General features: G+C 48.6%; 1 protein-coding gene across 1 annotated transcript in view; it reads right to left on the bottom strand.

Annotated features, from left to right (window-relative positions):
* Positions 1-354: 354 nt before the first annotated feature.
* The window catches only part of ZMAT3 (zinc finger matrin-type 3), a 410,758-nt gene continuing 384,086 nt past the window's right edge, over positions 355-27,026 (bottom strand). Inside the window, exon 6 of the transcript XR_012674684.1 lies at positions 355-364. The gene's annotated coding sequence lies outside the window, so the exon portion shown is untranslated. The remainder of the gene's footprint in view (positions 365-27,026) is intronic.

Here is a 27,026-nt window from a genome sequence, read left to right as displayed (position 1 = left end):
GCCAGCCACCTTTCCCCCGTTCCCGGTCAAATCCCTGTGTACGTTACGGCTGACATGGTGACTGCCTATCCAAAAGGCAGTGGGAGCTGAGCGGCGACGTGGACACCCTGGCCAAGGAACGTAGACTTTAGGTCTTTTTCTGCGTCGGTTCACCAAAACTCATTATATTTGTTACTCTTGTAGCAGACAAGCATCCCAGTGTGCATACTCTTCTTGGACTCTTATAAAAGGAATATCCTGCATCTAATTGGAGTCTCAGCGTTGCCAGCCCCTGTGATTTTATTACCAATCTTCTGATATTTGGAATTTTTCATAAAGCTGCGGCTCTTGGATGCAAGTAATTAAGTGAGGCTCTCAGCTTTCACTGAGAAATGAAAGGAAGTTTCTAGTCCTCGTGTTTTAGAAAAGCTGGAAAATGTGCCTAAAGGCACAGACTCCAAAAGGCAAATTAAAAGAACCAATATGTTTTATTTCTTTTTAAAACAATTGTGATTTAGGGATGGGAATGGGGGGCTTGATTCATGATTTATAGATTCTGCACTTGGCAGCTCTCCAGTCTCAATGATGGCTCCATGCAGATGGATCTGGGGCTTTTGGAGAGCTGCTCAGTGGTTTTCACCTGGTTTCCCGCAGCACTTTTAAACAAAACCCCCAGAAAAATCTACGTAAGACTTACTCTACAGTAGGCACAATTTAAAACCAGCACGTGCCATCTTATAACCTGGTTAGATCTGAAATCTCATGTATTTAGATTCAAATGGGAGATACCGCCACTCTGCCAACATGCTGAAGGCCACGTTTAACTGGGGTGGGTGGCACCGAAGGTTTGAAAAAGTGGGTTTCTCTGTGTATTTTGGAGGGCTCAGGCATGGGACTGGCCCTTTTTTAAATCTGGCTGGTATTTGCATCACCCCTGTACGTTATTTCTTAACCTCGCTGCGCTGCTGCTCCCTACCCGACCACGAAAGCACCCTGCGCCCCGCCGTGGCTTCCCTCCACAGAGGCTGTCCCGGGGGCTTGGCTGATCCGAGGCCAGCCGAAATCCGTGCAAACGCCGACTCCGGCGCTCTCCTCCAAACGATTATGGACGATGAGCCGGGAATAGGCATTACCAGCTTTATTGCCCCATAATACCAATGCACAGTAAAGATCCTAATAAAAAGCTGCTCCTCGGGAGGGCAGCGCCTTGTCAATCTTACTGCTACGGCCGCTGCGCGTGCTTGTGTTTGTTTTGAGAAGAAACACCCAAACTGCCTTTTCCACTTTATGAGCTAAAAGACTGTGAAACGCTACTGCGCGGCGCCGGCCCTGAGCTACAGGAGCACAAATCGGTGTCAGTAAATGTTTGTGAACTACAAGCACCCACACCAGGGAGGCTGGGGGTGAGATTTGTATAACCGGTGAGCAAATTGGAGATGCTTTTCTTGCAGGGTGCAGGGTCTGGTAAGGGAGGCAGCTGCGGTGCCAGGCAGCCCCAGCTGAGCTTTCCCCCAAAATTGCAGCCGAGTTATCTTTGGAGAGGGGCCCGTGTAGTTTTGGGCTGAGGCTCTCCAGTGCTCCCTCCCTCACCGGGCAAGGAGGGGGCTGTTGGCTGGGATAAAGCATTTCTGGTGGGCATCAGACCCGTCACCTTATGCCGAGGCATCTTCTTATGTAGAGAAGGGGCATCGAGCAGACGTCGTAGTTTCAACGCCAGGAGTTGGGACAGGTCTCATGCCTGTCTTGGTCCTGGTTTCTGGAGAAAACCCTTCATGATGGGGTTGCACCCACTTTCTGGGTCAGGACCTGCCTGGCTGCACCCCTTTCCTGCTCCTTATCCCATCCTGATGCCAGCATGGCCTCGTGCCTTTTCATGGGCCACGAACTTGTCTTCTCCAGGTGTTTCTTGGGCTGTTTGTGCCGTAGCACCGATCATGTCTCTGGGAAACAGCAGGACCGCGCTGGGTGTTTGCTGACCCTTGGGGAAAGCAGGGATGTCAGAAGCCACCATGGACAAAGCTCCTGCAGGGTTCGGTCCCGAATCTCGGCGCTGCGAGCAAACCCCTATGTGTGGGCATCGCTCAGGAGGAGCATCCCAACCACATCTCGCCAGCAATGGGGCAGGGCTTATTCCTGCACCCCTTCCCTCTCACCTTGCATTTAATTTCATTTTTTTAGTCAAAAACCTGTCAGAGGTGGCTGCAAGCAAAACAAAACCCCACCAAGGCTCATCTGCCAGCGAACGCCTGCGAACCGAGAGCCTGACTTTGCTCGTCGGGTGGTGTAAACCAGAGCCCTGGCACGGCCGAGGCGTAACCGGTGTAAACAAGAGGATGCTGCTGCGTGGCCAAACCTGGTGCTGCCGGAGAAGGCAACGTAAACAGCTCCACCTTAAACTGCAGAGAGCACCTTAAGCTTTCTTCTGGCCTCCTGCCACCGAAACTGCTCCAGGCTGAGCTTTAATCAGAAGGAAGCCTGTGCTCTGCACGGTGGGGGGTGGGGGAAGGGACGGCCAGAAGGACATTTCTCCCTTGATTTTTTTAATTTTAAAAGTTTATTTCTCGAGCGGTGTTTTTGTTTCCCCCCCCCCCCCCCCCCCTTGACACAATAAATTTCAAATTGATTTCGCAATCCTCTCTCCCCCATCCTTGTACTCTCCCTTTCAAAAGTAATTGGGCTAAGAGGTTTCATTTGTCCCCCTGGCATCCCCTGGTTCCCTGTGATGCTGGGATGGGGACAACTCAATCCGAGGACCCCCAGGGAGGAGACACATCCTTGAGCCCAAGACGTGCCCGATGGGCACGTCTTGGGCTCAAGGATGTGTCTCCTCCCTGGGGGTCCTCGGATGGAGCCTGGGTGCCCTTTGCAGCTCCCCCAGCCCAGCGCTCTGTCCCCAGTCCGTGGCTCTCCCTCCAGCCCAGCCGATGAGACGGTCTGTTTTTCACCAGGCATTTCCTGCTAATCAGTCCGTTGGTCCTTGTGCTGATTAACCAGCTAGTTCTCAATTTAATTAAAACATATGCTTTTTTTGAAGAGCCAGAGGTTTCAATCATATTTTATTCTTATTGTTCCAGATCTGATTGGCATTAGCCATAAGTATCAGGGGGGAACCGAAGCAATTAACCCTTTCCCTTGCTGAGGGGGGCATAAAATATATCATCAGCTATTTTCCCAGGGAGACTGCAGATTTTTATAACGCTGCTTTGCACCGGAGCCTGAAGATCTCAAAACATTTATCCTTACTTTCACAGGGTTGCTCCATTTCATTAAAATACAATGCAAAAAATATGCCAGCAAGGAAGCCTCGCACGAAACCAGTATCATTATGCAGAGAAAGCGATCTAGGGCCAGATCCTGATCGGAGAGCAAAGCGGATCGGGTGGTTTAGGTTAGGTTTCCCTGCCTAAGCAGGGTCTGCTCGATCCTGCCAGCCCCTGCCGATGCCACGGGCAGTGCTCCTGCCTGCAGCCCACGAGCAAGCACCCAAGCGGGTTTGTGCGCTGCTGCAGCCTGGAAGAGCCTTTGCAGGTCACGCCGTGTTTTTCGGCTGTTGGAAAGTGGGAGACTTCAGCAGCCAAGTAGGAATTTAGGGTGGGGGAAGACGTGATCTGTCACAATTAACCCTGAGCGGCGGGTGTACGATGGCAGAAATGTTCAAATGTTTGTTTTACAGTGAAAAGAGTGAGCGCTTGGCTCACCTCTGGTGGTGTGGCCGTACCCAGCCGTGCTGGTGAGACACGGGAGGAGGGTGCTGAGCACGGGCCGTCCAGCAGCACCACGACCCCCGAGCCCGGCTCTGCTGCGCCCGTGGAGCATCGGCCCCGCACGCTGCAGGGGAATTTGGGACAAGGCTCTTTTTTAAGTAAGGCTTTGGTATCTCATTACCAACCTCAAAAATATTTGGCTATAACTTACTTTTGAGGTTTGGGCTAAGTCCAGGGACTCCAGCAAGAGAAAAGTCAAAGCTAAATAAACGAGTTCAAGTTCAAACCTCTCCAGCTCCGGCCGCGGGGCGTTCCCCTGCCCGCCCGGGGTGCTGGGAGAGCCCTTCTGCAGAGAAACTGCTGCACAAAAGGGTTTGGAAAGTATTTTCCAGAGGCAGCTAATGGCCCATCTTTCATCTTGCAAAAAAACCAAGCTAATAATTTGCTTCTCTGTGTTTCCCTCTGATGGCAAGCTGCGCCTTTTGGGATTTATTTCTTTCCTCCCCACCTGACCGTGTTTCCCACGGCCCACGGGGGCACAGCCTGCTCCTTGCCGCATGTTTTATCCCCCCGCTAGCCTGGAGTAAACGGGCGCTTTGTAAAACATCTTCCACTTTGCTTCTGCTTTGTGTTTCCTGTTGGAAGGGCACAGCGGTTCGTGCTCGGAGGCAGCCGCGGCCCTGCCCTGCTCCCCTCCACGCACCCGAGGTTAAACCCTCCCCGTGCAGCACCCCGGAATGCAGAGACACCCTTGCAGAGATGTGAGCTAACCCCTCGGTCACCCCCGCAGCCCCGAGCAGCGAGTGCCCGGGGAAAACCTGTCTGAAGCCTTGAGAGCATCAAGGCGTTTGCTCTCTGCTTTGCACGCTGCAGCAAGGGTCCCCTTCGGCAGGGCTCCTCCTGCACCTGCTTTTCCCAGCATCGTGGTGGTTATAAATGGATCCGGCAGAGTTTAGGGAATTGCACATCCTGCTGTTTTTTGTTTCAGATATTGCTTTCATCAGGAAGAGTTTCCTACCCATCTTCCCAAACACATACGGCTGGACGGAAATAAACACACACAGATTCACATGCTGGAAGAGATCTGCCTGAAATCTCTCAGATGGGATCGTGTTCGGTCCCAGTGGGAATATCCATGCGGCAGCGCTGGGCAGCCTCTCGTCCCGGCGCTGGAGGTGGCGCGCTCCGGCTCTCTGCTTTCATTTCGGCCATTCCCTGGGAGCTCTAATGGGATGAGGACGGTTGGGGTGGTCCAGGTCTGGGAAGTTCTGTTTTCCACGGGTAAAAGTTCCTCACCTTTTGCACGCACACAAATTACATTTGCGCTGAAGGAATTGCACCATGGTGCATGCACATATTTGTGTGTGTGCAACAGCAGAACGTGCTCACATAGTCACACCCAACTGTTTCTGCCCCCACAGCAATGCCTGCACCATAACGGGTTGTGGAGAGGGACTAACCAACCGTCCCGTCTATCTCTGCACGGGGACATGATGCTGCTGCCTGACCCTTGGGACCATCCCCCAAACTGGTGCCTGGGACTGCCACTGGAGAGGTTAGCTCACACCAAGGTGTGTGTAGATGCTCTTGCACCAGCGGGCTGCATCCAAGCGAGCCACTTTGAAGAGAGTCGTCTACAAGGGAGACGTTGGCTCGCTGTGCTGGTAGCACTTTTTTCTGCTTGAATTGCTGTAACATCAGCCAAATAAGGAGGGATTGCAAATGATCACAAAGGCAAGGGAACTCCTACGGTTCAACATGCCGGGAATATCAAGCTACTGTCTGGAAAAATACAAAAAATGCTGTTGATTCATTCCTGCAGCCCCTGACATATAAATTAGGTAACTAACCTGACCTGCGACTGTTTCTCTGAGAGACCGGCTGAGACATGACAAATATGCCTTTCAACATACCAGGGCTGATTACTGAGAGCGCTATGGGAATAGCTCAGAGCCTCACGTTCACATTATGAAAAACAAGAAGCCACTTAAGGCAGAACACATCGCTGTCAGAAAGCCCTCGGGTCCCGTCCGCTGGCTGCAGAGGAGCTGTGTCGGGAGCCCTCGGCATGGCGGGATGGGTGATATTCGGGGTGTCCTTAGGGAAAATGCTCATTCCCATTCATAGGAAAAGAACTTTGGACTGGTTTTTGTTTGAAGGATAGGGTTCAGGTTTGTGGGGCGTCTTTGCTGGTGGTTGATGTGGGCACAGGGTGCCCCTCCAGCTCCTGGGGTGGGTGAAAGAGAATTCCCCCTCTCCAGGGCCAGGAACTGCTGCACCAGGGGTCAAACCTCTCCACACCCTGAAGTCATGCCATCAGTATTGCCACTGATAAAAGTGGCTTTCCAAGCATGCAAGAAAATTATTTCGTTGCTGTCACACTGGATTTATTGCATGTTGACAGACCTTGGAGCGGGGCAGCTCCCGCTCCCCCCGCCGCCGCTGAATCACTCGTGGGAAATGTTGGGTTCAGCACTCGCTGGGGAGGGGCTGGGCGGAAAATACTTGTTTGAACTATCCCTTATTTGTGTTAAGGCCGTAAAACCTTTATGTGTGTCCCAAAGCCTGAGCTATAAAGTAGTCAAGCCCCAGCTGAGGAGGTGGTTGTGGGGTCTTGCTGGTGGGGGTGCCAGGAGGGAGGGTGGTACCCAGTGCACCTTGCGGGCAGGGGCAGCCCTCTGGAAGGCAACGAGGCTGGGGCAATGAATTAAACCTACTATTCAACCCGAAGGCAACACCTTGCACCACACTTATTCCCCGTTAAAACAAGGACAGGATCGTGGCACCAGCGACACAGCTTAGCCGAGACTCTGCAGGAGAGCGTGGCCATAGTCGGGGGAGATTTTGCAACGCTTGTGGCATGGCAGTCAGAGATTTGCCGGGGCAGATTTTCACCTACCGCCTGTCCATACCTACGGACAGCTCAGATATTTGGGGCTGGCATCGCTTGTGTTTGCATCCCCCTGCTCACCGTTGCTACCTGCCCCATTCCCCCGAGGGCTGCAGTGCCATCCCCTGGAGCAGGCAGAGCTCCCGGCAGCGGGACCAGCCCCTGCCCCGGGCACGGCAGCGCCTGCCTGTGCAAAACATGCTGGTCCCCTCCACAGCCACATCCTCCACCTGCAAATTTTGGCTGGGTGGGAAAGGTCTGAGCCAGCCTCTGGGCATCCCGCACCAGCATCTCCCACCCTGCTCGAGGGTGCAGGTCCGGCCAAGGCGGTGGTCCCGACACTGCGTGTTTCCAGGATTATTTTTTCCCAGCAGAATCACCCAGGCTCGCTTCAGGCTTCGCTAACGACTCCTATTGCTCTCCCATCTGCCGGAGCCATTTCAATCCTTGAGTTTCAACATGCAATTTCACAACGCGTGGCTTTGTTTCAAAGGGTGACCGAACTGCAAATCAGCCCCTTCAAATCCCCAGTCATGCGCTTTACATTAAGCAATTAAACTGAGCAATAAATATCACTTTGTTGTGAATGAGCCTCCATTTCCTTTTCTATTTTAATAACAATAATGGTCAAACTTCTGTTTAAGAAGCAGTTTCTGGTTCTATTAGGAAATGTGCCAACCTATTCAAAGAGACACAAGATTTGTATGGAGAGGTAATAGCTTTTATTAAGCCAAATTATATAATTAGTAAAAAAACAGCCAAGCTTTCAGGCAGACAAGCCCTTCTTCAGGTCTGGGGAGAGGCAATGCTCCTTACAGCTGCAAAACAGCTGTATGTCAGGTATTGCTCTAGACCAGGTCTCTTTATCAAGGCTGCTCTGCTTGGGGCATGGTGCCTGCACGGGGGAATGGGCACCAGCTCCCACACTTGCCTAGGCTGGGTTTAAGGGGGGCAGCTCCGGTTTGGGCAATGTGGGTCCTCAGGTTACACTGAGCATAGTTTCAGGGTTAGGTGGTTTTTTTTTTTTTTTTTTTACAAGTTTGACTTTATCTTACAGCTTTTGGGAGGACCTCTGACCTACAGCAGCCACCTCTCGTTCGGTGTTGCAGCCATACGAACAAAAATCTGTGTTAAATACACACTATCCCCAAATGGCCTGTCTCCTCTTGTATACAAGGAGCTCACAGTTTTTTAAAAAATGTAATTTTCTAAACATCCGATATGGGCACATGGGATTCCTGCAACTTCTTCTGGCACAGCCTTTGCTTCATCTTTCAGACTGGAAACCTCTTGGGGCAGGGACCATGGTTTTAATTATACACAGCTCCCAGCTGAGCAAAACCATCAGTCTCTATTAAGTGAATAAATAATTACTTCAGTGAAGCACAACTCATTGCTGGCTCAAACCCATCACTGAAGTGTTCGTAGGTCATGGCGTATTTGTAAGCATAACTTAAATAAGGTATGCAGATTGGACAACCTGTCAGCAAAGATGTCAAATTAGCCTCCAAATCCTGTAATATATTTTGGTGGCAGATGCTTCAATTTTTTAGTGACACACAACCATCATTATCCACCACTGCAGGAGAACAGGACCATGTCACTGGACTCCACATGAGGATGTCCCAATATGTTCTTGGAAGACTGGGGGAGAAGAGCCAGGTGAAGCTGCTGAATCTCACAGCACAGCTGGCCTGGGCCAATACTCCTCAGCAAAGATGAAAACTCCTCTTCATCAAGGGATCAGATCCCACAAAAAGACACTATGGTCCTGGACTGCTCCCAGCAGGAGCATCACGCAGGTTTAATGCCTAAGTTGGCCAGGTGCTGGGGAGAAGATCTCCATGCCCACATGCCACCACAGCCCCATTAACATGTGGAGAAGCCTTTTAAAGTTTAATCACCAGCAAAGGTTGATTGGTCTCTGTCACATTCCCTTTTTATGCCAGTCACTAATTTACAGAAGAATAAGAGCTAGATGGGAAGAGGATAATTAGAGGGGGAAAAAAAATTCCCAGGAGAAAAATATAGATGGCAGAGTGGAATGCAGGATTCCCACTTGTTTTACTTTGTGCCTGCCAGCTCCTGAACTGTGTTTATCCATGGTTTATTTGTGATCAGACCTTGGAGTAATAAACAAACAAACTGCCCCGCTCCCACAAGGACTCATGCCCTACGGGCTAAAGGTTTTTTCTCCTCTCACATCCAGCTCTGGAGAACAACGGATGCCTTTGGCACACAGCCGCTGCTGTGGTGTTGGATGCTCACTCTGGCTGGGTCCCAGATCATCATCTCCCATGATGATGTCTCCTGCCACAGCTCAGCCTCCCTCTTTGCTGGCAATAGCTTTCCATCAGGCACGAGAGCTGCTGGCCCCATCCTTCCCCCACCGCATTTTTCCCTATTTTGTATTACTCTGAAGGTTTTGAGCAGCTGTTTCAGATCGCCTTCAGCCAAAGCCTCCATACCCAGCCACACTGGACATCACTCCATGTGTTTCTGGGCTACGCTGCCATCTCAGTCACACTTCCCTCTCTGAGTTTTATCACCATAATTTCCTCAAAAGTTGCCGTTGCCTTTGTGAGCTGCTGTGCACGCTCAGGCACCGCTGACTAAACAGCAAAGTCCCCAACTGCTCTCGTCATCCCATCAGTGACTGTTGACATCATCATACATTGCCCGTGTGCCGCATCACTGGGGTAGCTTCTCTCTAGTCCATGCATCTCCCTGGTACTAACCAGACTGGTGACCACAAGCTTTATAGACAATTATCACCTTATGGATATTTTATCCAGGAGGTTGCAGAGAATATCTACTTCATATCCTCCAATGCCACCAAATGCTACGTGCTGTGTATTAGGCACAGGATTGCTCAAAGAAGAAAAAAAAGATAAAAATCACAAATGCTACAAATATGCAGCAGGCAGACATCAGAGCAGTCTCAGGACCCACACAGTCAGGAATCTTTTTGGGTAAAAAGGCAGAGATTATTGCAGGAAGTCTGAGAACAATGCTTGACTATTTAAGGACAACAGCATTTCCTTTCTGAACATCAGCATCATTTATTTGTTTTGGAGTCCAGCCAGATACCATGTGATGTCTGCTCTCCTGTTAAGGTGGAAAGTATTTGGAAGAACTTGCTCAATGTTACCAAAACATAATTGGCCTATATGTCTATTCATGTGCATTAACGCTTTGTAAACCATCCATGATTGCTGCAAGATGTTATGGATACCAGAAATATAAATGAGTTCAAGAAGTGATAGAATTCTTGGAAAAAAGGTCCACTGTGGATGATTAAAATCAAATGTTGCAGCTGGGAAGATACTGTCTGACCACTTTTGCCTTGTCCTAATACTCTTCCCAAGCCACCCACCACCGGCCATTGAATAAAGACAGTATATAAATGGGCTTTTGTGGTGAGCCAGGGTGATGCCTTCACACTCACCTATGGAAGAGGTGGATTTTCCAGCCCCACTCTTTCCTGAGCAGGGCTGCCAACCTTATCACTGATTTCTGATTTTCTCTACCACAACATCAGATTTCAAAGCAACATCCAGAGCTAACCACACGCTGGCTTCGAAAGCTTCGTTACCGTCATATGCTACAATGAATATTGAAGTCTAAATAGTCATCAGGCTACTTGAGGAAGAGATGGGGAATATGGTGGTCCTGCTCTACTTCCAAACGAGGAGAGATCTTTCAGTCCCTATCAGTGCTGGGCTGCAGCATCTCTGCTGACCTTTAACTCTCCCTTTCCACCTTGCAGCTTTCTGTATCTTCCAAGACTGCTGTTGGAAGGGCCTAAAAAGAGCTTTTGAGTGCCTATATTTGAGAATGGCACCCTTTCAGCTGGAAAGCGTGGTAGAGGATGACATGAAATGGGAATGTTACCTCTCAAAGCATGCTAAAAGCAACAGTTGTTTCCCAAGTCCTTTAGCTGAGTACGTAGGAATTTTTCATCTAGTCTTCATATCCCACCGAGCAGAAAGGGGTCTTCCCTGCACCTCAGCAAGACAACGCAATGCTGTACTATAGCGTACTGTGTTATTTAAAACAAGATGAGATCCCTGGTCTCTATGCAGAGCACTGACATGCCTCCAAAGAAAATGACAACAAATGCATGGAAAAAAAGATGTCTTGTCACTACAGTTTGCTCACAGGTTGGCATCACCGCTCCCATGGGGAATAACAAGCACAACGGAGCTTGCATTTCCACACTCTAGTGTGGTCACAGGAACAGAAATCTCATTCCTGTGTTTGTGAGTTAAGACTGCTCCTCCTTTATTCTTGAAAATGTCCGAAAGTCCCCACAGACTAGGGAATGAGAAATAATTTCATACCAGCAGCACAGCATTTCTTACGCTTTATCTCCGACCTTACCCGCCACGTAAAAACTTTCCATCACCTCATCATAAAAACAGAGCAAAAACCTGGAGTCACGGGCCAGTCGTTAGGGTTTAGTTACAGAGACTTCAGTAACTCACAACAAGGAACAGGGCAAGCTCCATTTGCATAAACAGTTAAAGATCATTCCCAAATATTAACCACAGTAGCAGAAATCATGATTACTTCGCTAGTCAGACACAACACAAAAGAGTCCAAGCTTTTTTCTGCAAATCAAGTTCCAGTATAATATAATATATTTAACCCTTTCCATTAACCGAAGTCAAGAAGCCATAGCAATTAGGCTAGAAAGGGGTAAAGAAATGGATGAAGCCGAAATAACAAGAGCACATTTGGACAGCACTACAGAAACGACCCAAAACTGGCTGGATTTCAGTGTCTGGTTGCTTTGCAGCTCTAGGGCAGGTCTGGCCATACAATCTTTTCATAGGAACCGGACTCTGCCCACCCGTCCCTTCTGCTTTTCTTACAGCAGACAGCGGTAGCGGGGGGAGTCTGCGGGCCAGACAACGTTGCCTTGGTGCTTATTCCATTGGACGCAAGGCGATTTTCTCCCGTTTTTTAATTAAAAGGATTCCTGCCTCAACCCAAACACACGTCTCCTGCCCGTGTGCTAAATAGCTTAATTTCCCCTTCACTTATACTGCCCTGCAACTACTTCTATTCGTTATGTCATCACCGATGACATAGTTTGCTCGAGGCCCTCAGTAATGAAGTGCAAAAAAGGTATTAAAAATACAGGCCACTTCTCTGGCTGACTGAGGGTTAGTTTTAGTGCGAGTGAGGGGAGAAGGGGGTGTTTCTTTCTTCTGCCTAAATAACGACAGGACTCCGCGGGGCAGCCTGCAGCATCAGCCATAACCGCTTCCTCCAGACAGCCCCCGCAACCCCCAGTCTGGGGAACTTGTTGACTTTGGCATCGTTTCCAGCTGGCCTGATCTGGGAACAGGTATCCCACAGCTTGCACTGCTCTGATCTTGATTTACGAGGGCCTGAGAACCCTGATTAAAAAATCAGAAGTCCTAAAGCAATACTAGCATTTCTTTGCAGCAAACTTTCTTTCTTAGTCACCCATGAGGGACTGCAAACTGTTAATGAGTCTCCTGCTGCTTTTCCGTACTGCTGTGTGCTCAGAGCCCTTAAATTCAGATTGAGTTCGCAACCTCATTGGGTTTCTCTCCTTATTTCTCCCCATTTCTGGTCTTTTGAGGCAGGTTTTTGTTCTGAAGACTAGTCCCAATTTGTTACATTAACCTCACTGAGGACACAGTTGCATTTGAAAATGACATTTCTTCCTCATTACTGCATCGCTCATGGAAGTGCTTTGAGTGTTGCAGAGGATCTAGAGGCTCATAGTTCTTAAAAGCTTACCTGTTTGCGTAAAGAGCACGTTGTGTCTCTGAAGAGCACTGTTCCTCGGCGCTTCCTCCTCCCTTGCATGCCCATGTTGGGCAGTTCTTCATCCAAGGATGCAGGAAAATAACAGACTGCTCTATGGCACCAACACTCAACCTGCTTGAAGCTAGACCTCAACACAAGGATAACATCAATACGCTGTCCCTGGGGGGGCTGGTGCCCTCACACAGACCCATCCCTTCCCCATAACCTTCCTCCCCATCACCACCCTGGGCAGCCTTGCTGCTGGTGGGATTGCTAAGACCCCTTAGGACATGCTGGGAGCCCTGGCACCACAGTCTGTGTCAGACTCACCCAACAAAACCCACCTAGCCTCTGTGCTCTCTTGTCTTGCTAAAAGCAGGCATACAGAGTGCCTCAATCCCCCTAAAAGCAAAAACTAGTAGTGTCCCCTTAAGCCAAAACTAGAAGAGCCCTAATTCTGGGCTGGAAGACTAGAAGACAAGAGAGGAAAAGTGGAAAAGTCTTCTGCTAGGGACCCTCAGTCCCTTTATAGGAAAAGTCTGAGCTGCCCTAATTCTCTCCAGCTGAGCTGGAGGCTGCAACCCATCTGCACCTGGAGACCAGAGCCCTCTGCACGTTTACTGCTCAGGAGGAGACCGTGGACTTAAGGTGATGGTGAAGCTTGTGGGGGATCGCTGTGTATCTGATGTCTCTGCAGCTCTGCTGAATTACAAAGTGCAAGACATAATTGTTTTTTTTCTTTATTCCCATTGTTTTAGCGAGCTGCGGTTGCATTCCTGGGGCAGAGTCTGCTTTTCAGATTGGCAAACTGTAGGTTAGGCTTTCAATTGATTTATGGCTTGTTTTCCTAGGGTAGTTAGCTAGCTAACACAGAAAAGACAAAAAGGATCTAGACAACATATATTATCTTGTTTCAAGTCCTTTCCAAGAATTTTGGCTCAGGGACTAAGGGAAGGCCCATCTTCCATGCAGGAAAAACACAAAGCAGCAAGAAAAGTGCAGTTGTACTCCTTGGGAGTTGAGGATTGGGTTTTGGAGGTATTTTAAATTATTTTGGGGGAACTTTAGATGTTATTATACATTGAGTAGCTCATAGGCTTGTGTGTATCCTCCCAACAGCCCTAAGAAATAAGGAAATACTGATTCCACCTTACACTCAGAAAACTGAGGCACAGAAAGAGATGTGTGAGGGCTTGCTAATGGGAAATGCAGAGCACCAATCTGCCCGTGGTGGAGCGTCCTGCAGGAGAGCCATAAATGACTGCGGTCCTCCAAGACTGCAGCACCCTATCTGACATTTGGTTAAAACGCAGCTTTCCTCCCAATAACTGGGGTTCTCCAGCACTGGCCCAAACCACAGCTTTAAACCAGAGCTTCAGACCTGTCCTGTGAAAGGCTGAGTTTCTCTGATAAGGTGCACCAGGCCCTCCATTTCCCCAATTTTCACCTGGGACAGCCCACTGACTACCAAAATGCTATTTTTTGCAGATAGCTTTTGGCTAGATCCTGAGCAGCTTTGGGGTGACCTACCTCCTTGGGTCGTTGTCCTCTGCTTGGGTAAGATGCTCAGAACTGTGTTCAGGAACATTAAAACAGAAACAAACCTAAATGCAGTAGATGTCTCCTGAGAAATACCATGACGCAAGTTGTAATCATCCAGCCTTTGCTGCACTGCGCTATCAGACGTGAGAATAAACAGCAGAGCAAGAGCATTCCTGTGGCGCAGCAGTTGTTGGCCTCCATACAAAGCCTGATGGCAGCCCAGCCATCCCGGGCCTTTGAGGCTGCCCTAAGATGCTGCAAGGACTCGGGGATGCCCATATTCCCCCTGCAGCCAGCTCCATGCCGGAGCTAAGCACCTCCACGAGCGAGTCCACTGCTGGTGTTGCCCGGCGTCACTGCCAACAGATTGAGGTGGATCACCCTTACCTGGTGGTGATGTAGAGCGCGCAAAGCCCGTGTGATGCCTGAACCAACCCCCTACCCTCAACAAACCTCATTTTTTCTTTAAGAAATGGGGCAATCATGACAATGCATAATCCTACCTTTTCTAGACCTGTGTGATATAATTATCGCTGCTGAAGATCCTGCTTACTTAACGGCTCAATAATAAGCGAGGTTCAACAGATCTTGGAGCAAATGAATGTATTTAACTGGGAAGTTAGAAAATGGAAGAAAGGAGAAGAAAAAACCATAGGAACCTATCACATGGCTCTTCTTAGCTTTCAGCTTGGCCCCCCAAATGTTTCCAAAACAGCAGGAGTACGACTTGGCTGTAAGTCTATATTATGTAATAGCGATTTCTTTGTTTCCTCTCACTTTAAGGTTTAGCAACAGTAAAAAAAAAAACCCTCATATATAGAAACTAAGGGGGAGGAACGTTAAGACGATGCTGAATCCCTTTGAGCTATTAATGGAGAATTGCATAACCGCTGCTGCGGGGTTGCTAGGTTTTACCACGTCCCTGCGCCGTGTTAAATATTAACAGTACTTGTACTTTCGGCAGTATCGCTGCTGCCAAGCCTGGATACGGCCCCGCCAATCCCAGCCGCTGGCCAGGTTTCCATGGAGCCGATAGCACCCTTTCTCTTCATTCACAATGAAATCCTCCCAGCACTTGGCTAAATCCATCTCCGAAAATGAGGCGTGTACAAACGAAGCAGAGGGGTTTTTCGGCGTTTGCTTCATGCCTCATGGATGTGCGGGGGTGTGCCCGCTTCGTCTTAAAAAAAGCGAGGTTTAGAAATGACGCCTATTTTGTCTTGCCTGGCAGATCTGCAGAGCCACATGGTGCTTTTAACCCTCATGTCACCAGCTCTGAAACAGCTATCTGTGCGGCTGGATTCCTTTCAATACTTAAAAGGGGCTTATAAGAAAGATGGGGAAAGACTTTTTAGCAGGACCTGTTGCGACAGAACAAGGGGGAATAGTTTTAAACTAGAAGAGGGTAGATTTAGACTAGATGTAAGGAAGAAATTTTTTACAATGAGGGTGGTGAAACACTGGCACAGGTTGCCCAGAGAGGTGGTAGATGCCCCATCCCTGGAAACATTCAAGGTCAGGTTGGACGGGGCTCTGAGCAACCTGATCTGGTTGAAGATGTCCCTGCCCATGGCAGGGGGTTGGACTAGATGACCTTTAAAGGTCCCTTCCAACCCAAACGATTCTGTGATTCTCCCCCCTATTCCTCCTCCTCATTTACCTTCCTTCTCTTTCCTGGCTTAAATTAGACTGTAAAATATTCTGGATTAGATATGCAAAAAATAAATACAGTATCTCCTAAACTGTGGGTTTGCTGCCTTTTCTCCCAGTAACACAACTCTCATCAAAACCTTTCAGATTTACATTTAAAGCATCTTAATGGAGTCAATGGTGCAGATTTTCAATACATTGGCTTCATGGGACCAGTTTACGTCTGTGCTGGGACCAGTTTTCATCTGTGCTGGATAGTGAGAGGCTTTGCTTGCTGTTGCTCTTTGGAGAAGGGCAGCACTAGATGCTAGAGATCTGCATATTCAATATGCATGTGAGCTCAAACAGCTTTTTGTTATGTCTCTAATTAGGTTAAGTAGGGTGTTGGATTCAAGTGCTAATTAGAAATGACCACTCTAAAATACATTAGGATATTTAGGGCTGTGTGCTGTTTGCATATTCAGGTTCCAGCTCCTGCTGACGGGTCTGTGTGAGTAATGAGATGAGTCCATCCACCTAATCTCTTTTAACCTGTGACATTATTTATTTTATTTCTTTTTTTTTTGACAAATACACTGTGTCTAAGAAAATGGGTTTCTAGCAGTGGGAATAAGGATGCATAGGGCATGGTGTTATCCCTGGCAAAAGGGGGAAGGGAGTGTTTGGCAGTGAGAGGCAGGGGCTGGCAGTCAGGACTGGTCCAGCCCTCTAAAATAATGATGTGATTATCCGCCGTCTACCCAGCACTGAGGAGCGGGTCCCTGGGGGGGAATTTAGGCTCATAGGGTCACAGGGTAATATAGGTTGAAAGGGGCCTCGGGAGGTCTGTAGCCTCGCTCGGAGCAGGGTCGGGGAGGAGGGCAGGCCAGGGTTTACCCAGCTGGGTCCTACAACCCTCTGAGGACGGGGACAGCCCAGCCTCTCTGGGTGAACATCACACTGCTCCTGACCAGCTGCTTCAATGCGATTTTGGATATGTGAAACGAAGAACCTGACGCCCTCCTGGCATGTACTGCCCCTTCCTATTGCGAGTGCAACTATAACCTACGGCAGGCTTGGAAGGTGACACAAGTCTTTCCTACAATTGCTCTGCTTCAGTGAGGACTTCAGGTCTGATAGGAACGGGGAATGGTAGCTCAGATGGTCAGTACTGAGGAAGGGTATCATCAAAATCAGTCGTGAGTGTCAATGGAGAGGGTTGTTCCTGAGCTGGGCCAGGATAGATGCTCTCTGCTCTCCTTCTCTTCCACTGCAGCCATCAAAAAGCAGGAAAGAAACTGGCCTATAATGTTCATTGACAAATACAAATTTCCAATTAAGTGGCTTGGTAGGAATAAATTTAACAAAAATACCTGCTCCAAGAGCTTGACTTGAGTGATTCTGAGAATATGACACCTACAGATCAGTTAAGGGGGTTGGGGGACTCTTGGCATCTTCCAAGATGAAGTTACAAACAGGAATGGGAACCCTTCAGCTCATTTGTGCAAATAGTGGCTGCTTGAAACAGCCAAGTAGTGGAAACAATAACAACCTCTGCTTCCTAAATCTACCCTGTGGGGTATAACCAAGGGCAAGGCTGTGCCGTCACAGTTATGGCTTGGCAGCATTGGGGTGAGTTTGGTCAGTGCCCACGTGGTGTGGCCCAGGCACTGTCTTTGGAAGGGTTGTAAGAGGGGTGCAAAGAGGACCCCATGCACTGCCTGCTGCATGACTCCTCTGGAGCTTGTCCAGAGCATCCCTCATCATCCCGTCACACTTCATCTCAAGAAGGACCATCTGCAATGCTGGGAGCTCAGCCGCACTCATTGTAGTCGAGGTTATTCAAGGCCAGTGCCTTGTACGACCAGTGATGCCCAACGCTGGACGGCAAAGCACCCCTTGCTCCCAATGCCCGCTGCGGAGCTGCCGCCAGGACCCGTATGGACACGGGATCCAAATCCACCCCCTCCCGGTCGGAGAGGTTGCAGCCGCTCTCAGGCCTGTCCAGCAGTCGCAGCGAAAGCCTGTGTCTGCTCTTCACCCCACCGTCGAAGCTGAACTGAGATTTGTTTTCCCGTCCCCAGGAGGAGACAGCTGGGCTGGGGATGCCACGTTTCCCACCATGGGCAGCGCAGGCTGGCAAGCCGGGTGAGCAGCCGAGCTGCGAGTCTGAGCCAAGGAAAGCTGTTTTAAAAGCCATGTTAATTAACATGATGCTAACTCCATGTTGTCCTTATTCTGGGGAAGGACTGTCGTGTTTCAAAATGTGTTAGCTATTACATGTGCTATGTGCCAGACCGGTCTGGGATTGAGCGAAGCATTTGCACGCGTGACCGTCCTCACGCGCTGCAGGGACAAAGTCATCCTGACCCCGTTTCAGCTCTGCAGGTGCGGCGCATCCCCGTACCTACAGCTGGGCACCGGCATTCTGTCCCCGCAGCCCAGCCAGGGTCACCGTCCCTTTTCTTCCGTCAGTGGATGCGTCGCCCCTGGATATCTGCAGCCCCTTTGAATTGCACGGGAGCCGTGTGATAGCAAAGCACGGCTTTAATATCTGAACGAAGCAGTCAAACCTGGGGATGGGGAGTGACGGGGAGGGCACAGAGCCCCTGGGCGAGGTGCGGGGCAGGATGCGGCTGGTGTCAGTGCCACGTGCGGGAGCTCGCCCTGCCGAAGCCGTGGGGCTGTCCTCCCCCGCACACGAGCCTTTCCATGGACACCCATGTGTGCAAACAAACACATGCCAGCTTGGCACTTTTGGAAGCTCTTGAGAGACTTTTCAAGCACCGGGCTCAGCACACACTGTCCTTTTCTTTCCTTTTTTTTTTTTTATTTTTTTTTCCCCTAACAGACCCTTGGCAATGAATAAAATTGCCCATGCAGGCAGGAGGGCCAGGCTGGCTGCCCGCCCGCCTGGCAGACGGGGGGCTCCGAGCCCTGAAGATGTGTCCCTGCTGTGGCTGCCTCCCGCACACACCCAGTGCTGTGCAGGGACTGGGCCGCGTGGAAGAATAGCCATGAATAGCCCCGCTTGCCAGCCTGCAGGTTTTGAGACCTTCTTGAGTTACAGCCTCTCCCCCTGGCTCCAGCCTGACCGACTGGCAGCTCCGATGGATGTTTCTGACCTGCTGTGGCCTGCTCTCGGGAAACAAATGATGTTGTTCAGGTGTTTAACGACGCCGTAATAAACATCCCAGCTATAGCTACTCCCTCTCCAGGCTGGATACTCTTAGCTTGGTCTAGTTACCGTGTTACAATGTCGAGTTAAAAGCTTTCACTAAAAATTCGTAAACGTTTGGGCAACGCTGGCTTGTGTGAAGCCAACATCAAAACACAAACGGGCTGTGCCTTGCCTGAAGTCCCAAAGCAAAGGGTGGTTGTAAAGCTGGTGTAAACCCAAGCTGGTCTAGGTCCAACGTTTGCTTGGCTCCGATTCAGATTCATTCCTGAAGTCAAACTGATGAACTTCCAGCCCTCAGGTACCTTTACAGGGGATGAACACAGACATATCTATGGCTTAACAGAGCCATAATTTCTGCCTGAATGCTTTATTATTTGAAAATCGTAAATAAGGCGAAGTGAAAAGGACAAGCCCCTTTAATCTATGAGTGGTGTGCTAAATGATGGTGGTAAATCTCTGCCAGCTCCGTGGCAGGTATAGCTGATTTGCACTCCCAAAATGGCAGTGATTTTATCCCACAAACCAAACTGAAGGTGTGGAGATCAGCTTTTTGAGAAAAAAAAACCCTACTTTTGGGTTGGATGGGAATAGTCAGCAAGGCATTGCGAAGAGACTGGGCGTATTTTGTCTTCCCGATGAAGGAAATGCCCGCCCTGCGCCGGCCGTGAACTTTGTCAGGCTCCCTTCTTATCTCCTCCTCTGCATTTCTTATCATTTTTAATCTATTTATTGCTTTGCTTTGCATGCTTTTCTAGCCTGGTAGACGAGGCCGTCTCAAGGCCGGTGTGTTCGGGTGTCCCTGAAAAAGCTCCCACCCCCAGCAGGGTGGAGGCCATCTGTGCCTACAGCCCCACGGGCAACCCCGCTCCCCTCCAACACAGAGATGCTTGAAAGTTGTTTTGATGAGTTTTATACAGTGATGTGTAACCTTGAAACCCACATGTCTGTGGGAGACGCCCACACTGCTGCCGGAGTGCAGTTGTTGCTTGAAACCATCCGCGTCGTGTGTGCGTGTGTAGCTAACGAAAGGGTGGTCTACAGGCTGGTGGACACCCCGCTGGTGGGGGGGTTGTTCTTTCAATCCAGATTTTAACCACGGTCAGGATGCAATAAAAATCAACAAATGCACACAGGTTCAAGCATAAATATCCTTTCTGTTTCAGGGCTTAATATTTATCGTTTGGTGGAGAGCAAACCTTGCACACGGCATTTTAGTGTGTTTTATTTGCAAAGTGCCTTGGGGTAGTTTTACACAAAAGGCGCTATATTGAATTTTCTCATGATGTTGCATTATTTTGTACAAACTGCAGATTGCTGCTGATCTGCTTGTCTCTGATGTGCATATACATTCAAAGTTTAATTCATAGACAGCCTGGCCCCCTGAGAGCTTCGGTGCTGGGGAAAGGAGGGGGACCCTCTGCAAGCTGTCAGTCAAAACAAGATGATCTGAAAAGGTTTTTCCCCTCTGTCCATCTCTTCATGGCTCTAGCTGAGATGTCTGAGCTGAGGAAAACTCCACCCCTGCAGCTTCTACTTGGAAAGAGCAGAAAAATCCAACTAAATCTCCTTTAAATAAAAAAAGGAATTTATGTTATTCAGGAAGTATTTCTGTCCTCCCTTCAGTCCCACTGGAGTTTTCTGTAAGGCAATCAATGAGTAATAACCACGGAAAGCTTTAAAAAGTCCCTTGTTGCTGTCATATTTACCACATTGTGCATCCCAACCTCACATCAGGTGACCTAAGAAGCTGAGGAAAAAGAGAAGATGAAGAAAAATTGCTAACTCTGACGAGGATGCTCACGCACCCACCTTCAATCATGTTCCCTGCAGGGGGGCTGCTGGGGTGGTGCACTTGTGGGATATAGCACCATAGTGTCTCTGCTAGGAACCCCGTCCCCAGCGTAGCACGGGGACCATCAGCACTGGGGTCCCTCGCTGCCGTGGGATGTGATGGCCACGGAGGTGTCCTTCACTGTGGGACCCAACGGGGGGGCACATCGGCATCCAGAGAAAAAGGTCCTTTAAAGACCTGTGAGAAGTTTAATGGAAATAATAAATTCGGGGTTCTTCCTTAATCCTTGCAAGTTTTTTTCATGAATGTGAGGGTTGAAGAAGTCTTTTTATCAGACGTTTTATCAGAAAAAAGTTCTGGTCTCCTGAGAGAGAGATAAAATAGTTAGTTGGCAACGTGGTATTCAGCACACGGTCGCAGATCTCCTCCCCTGTTCTGCCAGGGCTGCAGGCATGTCTGGGCTCAGAGACAAGGAAAGGAAACCTGAAAGATTTTTTGAGGTGGCCAAGGTGCACACCCCTCCTTGCAGAGCTGAAAACACAGGTGTCTAAATTACTCCAGGAGTCACAGTACTTTTAAATATTATCCAAAGCTTTAGAAAACGCAGACTAAGCTGTATTTTGCTCCACAAATTCGCTCTCAAATTTTGGGTTTTCTATTTCCAGCCACTTTGTAAAAACCATCTCAGACTCTCTCATGGAGCTTGTGGCTCAGAGATTTATTTCCAGTTCATTGCTGGCCAATAAGGGTGACAAACTGAGTGCGTTTGGAGGGGAAGAAAACCCACTTCGTGGTTATTGAGGGCCAGAGTTGGAGGCTACCTTCCAATTGCACAGAAGCAATATTTGCAGCTGTTTGTACATGACATTATATCCTGGGTACCTGGCTTGTAGGTACAATTAAGGACTTGTAAATCTGAGGAAATCTTAAATGAAGGTACCAAAATGTGCCTGCAAACATTTGTGCCTGCCATTTTTCAACTGTAATAATGGAAGTCCTGTTAAAGCGAGGATGAAAAATTGCTCCTATGTCAATAACCTGTATGAATGATGCTAGAGAAAACTGGCAAGTCATCAAAAGACCCTGTTCTCTATTTAATTCTCTTCCCAGCTCACTATGGATTATCATGTTTTTGTCTAGTTAGTGGCATGATTATGGAAATAGAAAAACCATTTCTCTCTGCTTCTTATCTAAAAGATGAATGAGGCATATATAATTGGCTTAAGTTATCATTTTGAAATGAGCTCCGGTGATGCAGGTTTTTTTTTTTTGTCCTCAACCTGAAGTCCTGAGACACGGTAAACTGCTGGTGTACTCCTCTGGTTGTTTTCTGTCCCTAACGCCCACATGCTTAGCCAAAAGCAATACGCCTATTAAGGGCTGAAGTACTTTTTTCCAGAAAGATCAGTCGTAAATAACCCAGCAGGCTGAGATGGTCGCCAGGGCGTAAATCACCTCCAATACAAATAGCAGCTGAATGGCCCCAGCACACCCAGGGAGCCGCATCCACCTTCGCCGCGGACGCAGACCTCATCCCACTGCCGTTAACCCGCCTAAGCTATAGCCGCACCTATGGTTTGTGCCGTCCCAGAAATAGGATACGAGCTCCAGCAACCTGGACTCCCACCTCCCGGGATATGCTGGAAAAAGATGGGGGATTTTGAAATCAACATTCTTCTTTTTAACAATAAGAGAGAATAAAAATGGCAAGGGAAGGAGAGGTGACATCACCAGGAAGGGCTTTTCTCTCCCCAGATTAAGTTCTGAAGTGTTGGACATGCTCTAAAACAAGCACTTGCCATCGGGATGCTGAGTCTGACTTCTGGCCCTGGTGACAGCTGCATCAGCTCATGGGGACCACTCAGTCTGCATGCATTTGGGCCCACGATACCTGTGTTTTGGTGCTTAAAAGCATCTGCCAAAGAGTCCAGCAACCGTAAAGATGGGGTCATCGGTCCTGCTTGTGCATTTCCTCAAGCCTCAGAAGACACTGTCCAATGATGTTAATTGGAAACTGTAAAACATTGGAAAAAGCCCCAGCAATTTGGAAAGGGACCTTCTTCCTTCCTGTGTTCTCTTATATCTTTATTCAAAGAGAAAATGGTGTCTGAGAAAAAAGGGGAAAGCATCTTGGTTCATCTTGATTTTCAGAGTGGAAAAAAAGAGCAGTGGGAAGGAAATAGGATGCTTTCCCTCTGGTTTATATTATTGGAGCTTAATTCTTCTCCAAGTATTTTGTTCAAAGCCTATTTTTAAGAACTCCAGAATAATAATTGCTGAAATTCCATTTTTTACATGCAAAGCATCATTGGCAAAATTTTTTTCACAGCTTCCCTTGGCAGTCAGTTGGAGCAGCAGAATTTGATGGACCTTGATGATTCAGAGGACAAAGATGGCTTGAGAGGACACAAAACTGTCTGGGCAACAACTCTCTTGGCCCAAATTGCCTCTGTTGTGTTCCTCTGTTGCCTGACAATATGCTCTCAAGAAAACACAAAATGCTGTTCTCTTTGTGCAAAAGTCTTGCAAGATTTCTTGCGTAGGTTCACTAAAATAAGCAAGAGAGCCAAAAAGGAAGCAGAAAAAAACCCAGAAAAATTACAGAACTTTTCTCTCCAAATTACCTCTGTGGTGAAAAATGTCACAGTAGACTTTATGTTCCAAAAATATCAGGCAGCTCCGTGAGCTGTGAGTGAATGTAGACCCAAGTGAGATCAGAATCAGGCCTAATTTGCACATGATTATGTTAAATTCATAAAAATGATTTGCCATTTTTCTGGAACCAACTCCCAAATTGTACTTTTAAGATCTAGAAATACGCCAGTGAACAATCCATTATATTGTCCTCCCACAATTATTATTTTTCGAAATGACAGGGAGATGACAGGAGCCTGTGGCTCCAGGTTGTGAATGAGCAGTGGGAACAGATGGGTTTGCGAGGAGCAGCAATCCTGCTCTCCTGCTAAAGATGCTACAAACAGGAACCCCCTACTAACATGCTCCGAAAATATAGATCAGTGGAATTGTCCCTAAACAGAGGATTTCACAACATTTTCCAGGAAGCATCAATATCTATGTAATAAGGAAATGGAGCTGCAGCTGTTAAAGTACTTACTGCTTTTTTTTTTTTTTTTAATACAGGGACAGCTTCAATTATCCCACTATCATGTACTAAATAAGGTTGATTAATCAAGGTTTAAGATAACAGAAGGAGTTTTCAATGCCATTAATGTGTCTCATGGGATTCGCCCTTCTTTGGGGTAATGGGAAGCTTCTGGTTGTGAGGATGTAGGTAATAAGGATTTATAGCACCGTAATGTGCAGTTTTTTTCATAAGGGACACTATGAAAACATGGGAACTTGGCAGCAAATACTATTTCAATTATTTAGTTGCCCACCAGCATGCTGGGATGGGGCTGCCTCTGGTGCTTCACCGCCACCTCAGTCTTTTGTTTTCTCTCTTTGCCTTTATTTCCCAGCAGCGCCAGTGTTTCTGCTCGCAGGTGGGCACATCCCCTTCTTCTCGCCAAACAACTCTCTCAAAAAAAGGAGAAAAGTCATATAAGGGGCTCTTTGCCATTCCCAAATTTTCCAGACCAGAAGTGGACTTTACGTGCCCCTGTATGGGAAGGGTCCAGAGAGAAGGGTTTGCTGGTTTGAACTGCAGTGGAAAAAAGAATAACTTGGACAATAATGATATCAATGTGAATTTTCACAAAGGGTTTTTCCCCATTAGCCCTACTGGGGTCTTTGAAGGAAATCTGAGCAGAAAGGGCTGGTATGAAACTTATGAGACTTTTTGGAGAAAATGTTAGCGAATCGATAGTTGAGCTCTCCACCTCCTTTCTGACCAACCAAAGTCAAGAGAAGTTTCTCCATCTTTCTCCATCTGCCTCTGTCTTCTGGGCAATTTCACAAGCGCTTTGTCATCTCATGCTTTGGACTCTGCAGCTTCCTCATTCATTATGATTTTTCTGTTATTATTTCTCTCTGCTGCGGCAGTTTTCTGGAACCTCAAGCATAAATGTAAGACCCTGCAGTGGTCAGCTCTTACCCCAGGATGGTGCGAGCTGTGCCACTGCTCACCCCTCAGCGCCAGGCCATGGAAATACCCTTGGCAATGCCATAACCCCTCCTGCCGATGAGAGACAAAATAAGCACAAACTGACAACTGGACTGGAATAAAATATGTGCACTGAAAAGTGCGAGGATGACTCAAGCGCTGCAGCCAGGCGCTCCCCGGTGTCTGGCGGCATCCGAGCAATGTTTTTCTCTCTCTGGCTGTAATTGCCACATCCAGGCTGATATATTGCATTTATATTTTTGGCAGGTTATGATGTAAAGAAGGCCACTTCATCAGCCGGGGAGGGCGCAGGGCCGAGAGAGCCTGGATGACCTTTTAATTAGGCTCTGATCTTTCTCCTGCCTCTTCCGACACACTCCCCTCCTTCTGCTGCTGTGGAGCAAGTGCCGGAGCACTTGCCCTGGATCCCACAGCCTCCTCAGCCCTTCTTCACACCTTGCTTTTAAGGCCGTGATAGGGGGGTGAATGCTCAGTCCCTTCATATGAAAAATACACACCCTGCAGCTACAAATACCTCTTTTTTTAAAAACATACCACATCCTGTGCAATGGTGTTACGTGTTGCTAGTACACATGGGTATGGTTTTCCATTGGGAAAGGACATGTTGGGAAGAAGGTGAGGTCAGACCCTGACCACAGAGGGACAGCCCCTGAGCCCCCCGGGCACCGGATCCTGCACGGAGCGGTGAGGGGCTGGGTGGGCAGCCCCGAGCAGCAATCACTGCACCCACAGGCAGTGAGCAATGGCTGGGGTAGGAGCGTTGTTATCCTGTTAAATGGGAGTTTTACGATTATCCTTAGTAAGAACTGAATTATTTCCTTCAGCAGGCACAGAGTTAGAATGCTTCTTTTGAAAAATGTAGCCTCCTTACCATATTCTCTAATTTCCTTCATACAGGAGAAATACTTGTATTTGTTGCTTTCCCTCATTATGCGTTTGCTACGAGGGCTTTCAAGCCCAAAGGCCTTCACTTTGAATAGAAATGCAGCTTCTGTGTTTCCTCTATTTAAGCAAGGAAAGCAGGGTGACTGGAGAATGCATTGCTTCATCTCTGACCTATTTCTATGCTCAGCACATTTTTCCCCCCATAGACATTGGGAATTGTCCCAAGCCCTGGGGCTGCTTTCTGTTTCCAGTTCCCTCGAATGCCCCTCGCGGCGAGGCTGGCTTGCAGCCGGGGGACCAGACCTTCCCGGGGGGGTAGTGCCACGGGTCAGCCCTTTCCCTCGTGTTTCTGCTTCTTTAGGGTATGTTTTGCTCCCTGTGAACTGTAAGAAAATGTCATTTATCAGGAAAGGTGCTCCATACGTATTTAACACTGAAAGGGAATCTCAGGAGCGGACACGTAAGGCAATTACATGTGTGTTTTTCAGTCCTAATTCGACTGAACTCTTTAATTGTGGGATGCATTTCTGACCCTTTTTTTCACTAAAGAAATAACTCCTCTTTTAGCAGGGCTGAGCTAAAGCCCAAGTGGAAAGGTGAGGGAAGGAGGAATAATTAACGATGATGAAGATGCTGCCTGCCACGGGAGCACTGCTGCATCTCCCATTAAAGTCTACCCCTCCGGTGCTGGAGCCCTGTCCATGATGCTCCTGGGACTGGAGACCCGGTGGCCGGGGCTGGCTTGTCCCCAGCATGTGAGGGATTGGGAGACTGAAACGCCAGCGGCAGTTGTCACTTCAGCACCAAGGAATGCATTTAGCTTCATGGACTCTAGTGAATTTGACAGGGCCAAAATGGAGCAGGATTGTGTTAAATGTATAACAAAGGTCTATGGGGATGGGCATTCCCTCTTTAATTATAACTCTTAATATCTATTTATGTGCTGGTAGGGCCTCGGAAGGGCTGAGCTGTGCTACACATTGAAAAGAGGGGTCTGATGACAACCAAGCTCTCCAGCAGGATCAAACACGTGGGAGAACCAGACACCCAGTTTGGGAAGATTAGGGTCAGCAAAATATCTGGGGTCTGGGTGAAATCTCATCTGGACTTCAAACCGCGCTTGTGACCATAAGGAGCGGGCACTGGTGTGGGTATGACGGGTGCTTACAGCTTTGACAGGGCTCCAGTTGGGGCAGGTCTGAAATCCACAATGGCAATTCGTGGAGGAGAATAAAATATTTAAAAGAGGGGATTTATAACATTTTAAGACACCTCACCTTCCTTCCCAGCGCCGGCTCTGCGGGCGCACGGAGCACGCAGGAGCAGAGGGGCGACGTCGGTAACGTCACGAGTGGGCACGACGTGCCACCGCAGCAGCGTGCGGGGTCGGCTCAGCTCCCCCCGCCCGGCCCGCTGGGTACAGATGGTTTTCACCGCACAACAGCATGACAAAGGCACCTCTCGGGAGCTGAGCCAGTTTATGCATGGGGGGTGTTATTTAGGATGGGGAGGTGCGGAGGGGTGACGCAGCTTTATTATGCCTTGTAAAAATA

Source organism: Calonectris borealis, chromosome 9 (genome assembly GCF_964195595.1).
Source record: "Calonectris borealis chromosome 9, bCalBor7.hap1.2, whole genome shotgun sequence".
NCBI classification, from domain to species: domain Eukaryota; kingdom Metazoa; phylum Chordata; class Aves; order Procellariiformes; family Procellariidae; genus Calonectris; species Calonectris borealis.
This window is presented reverse-complemented; position numbering and strand designations above follow the sequence as displayed.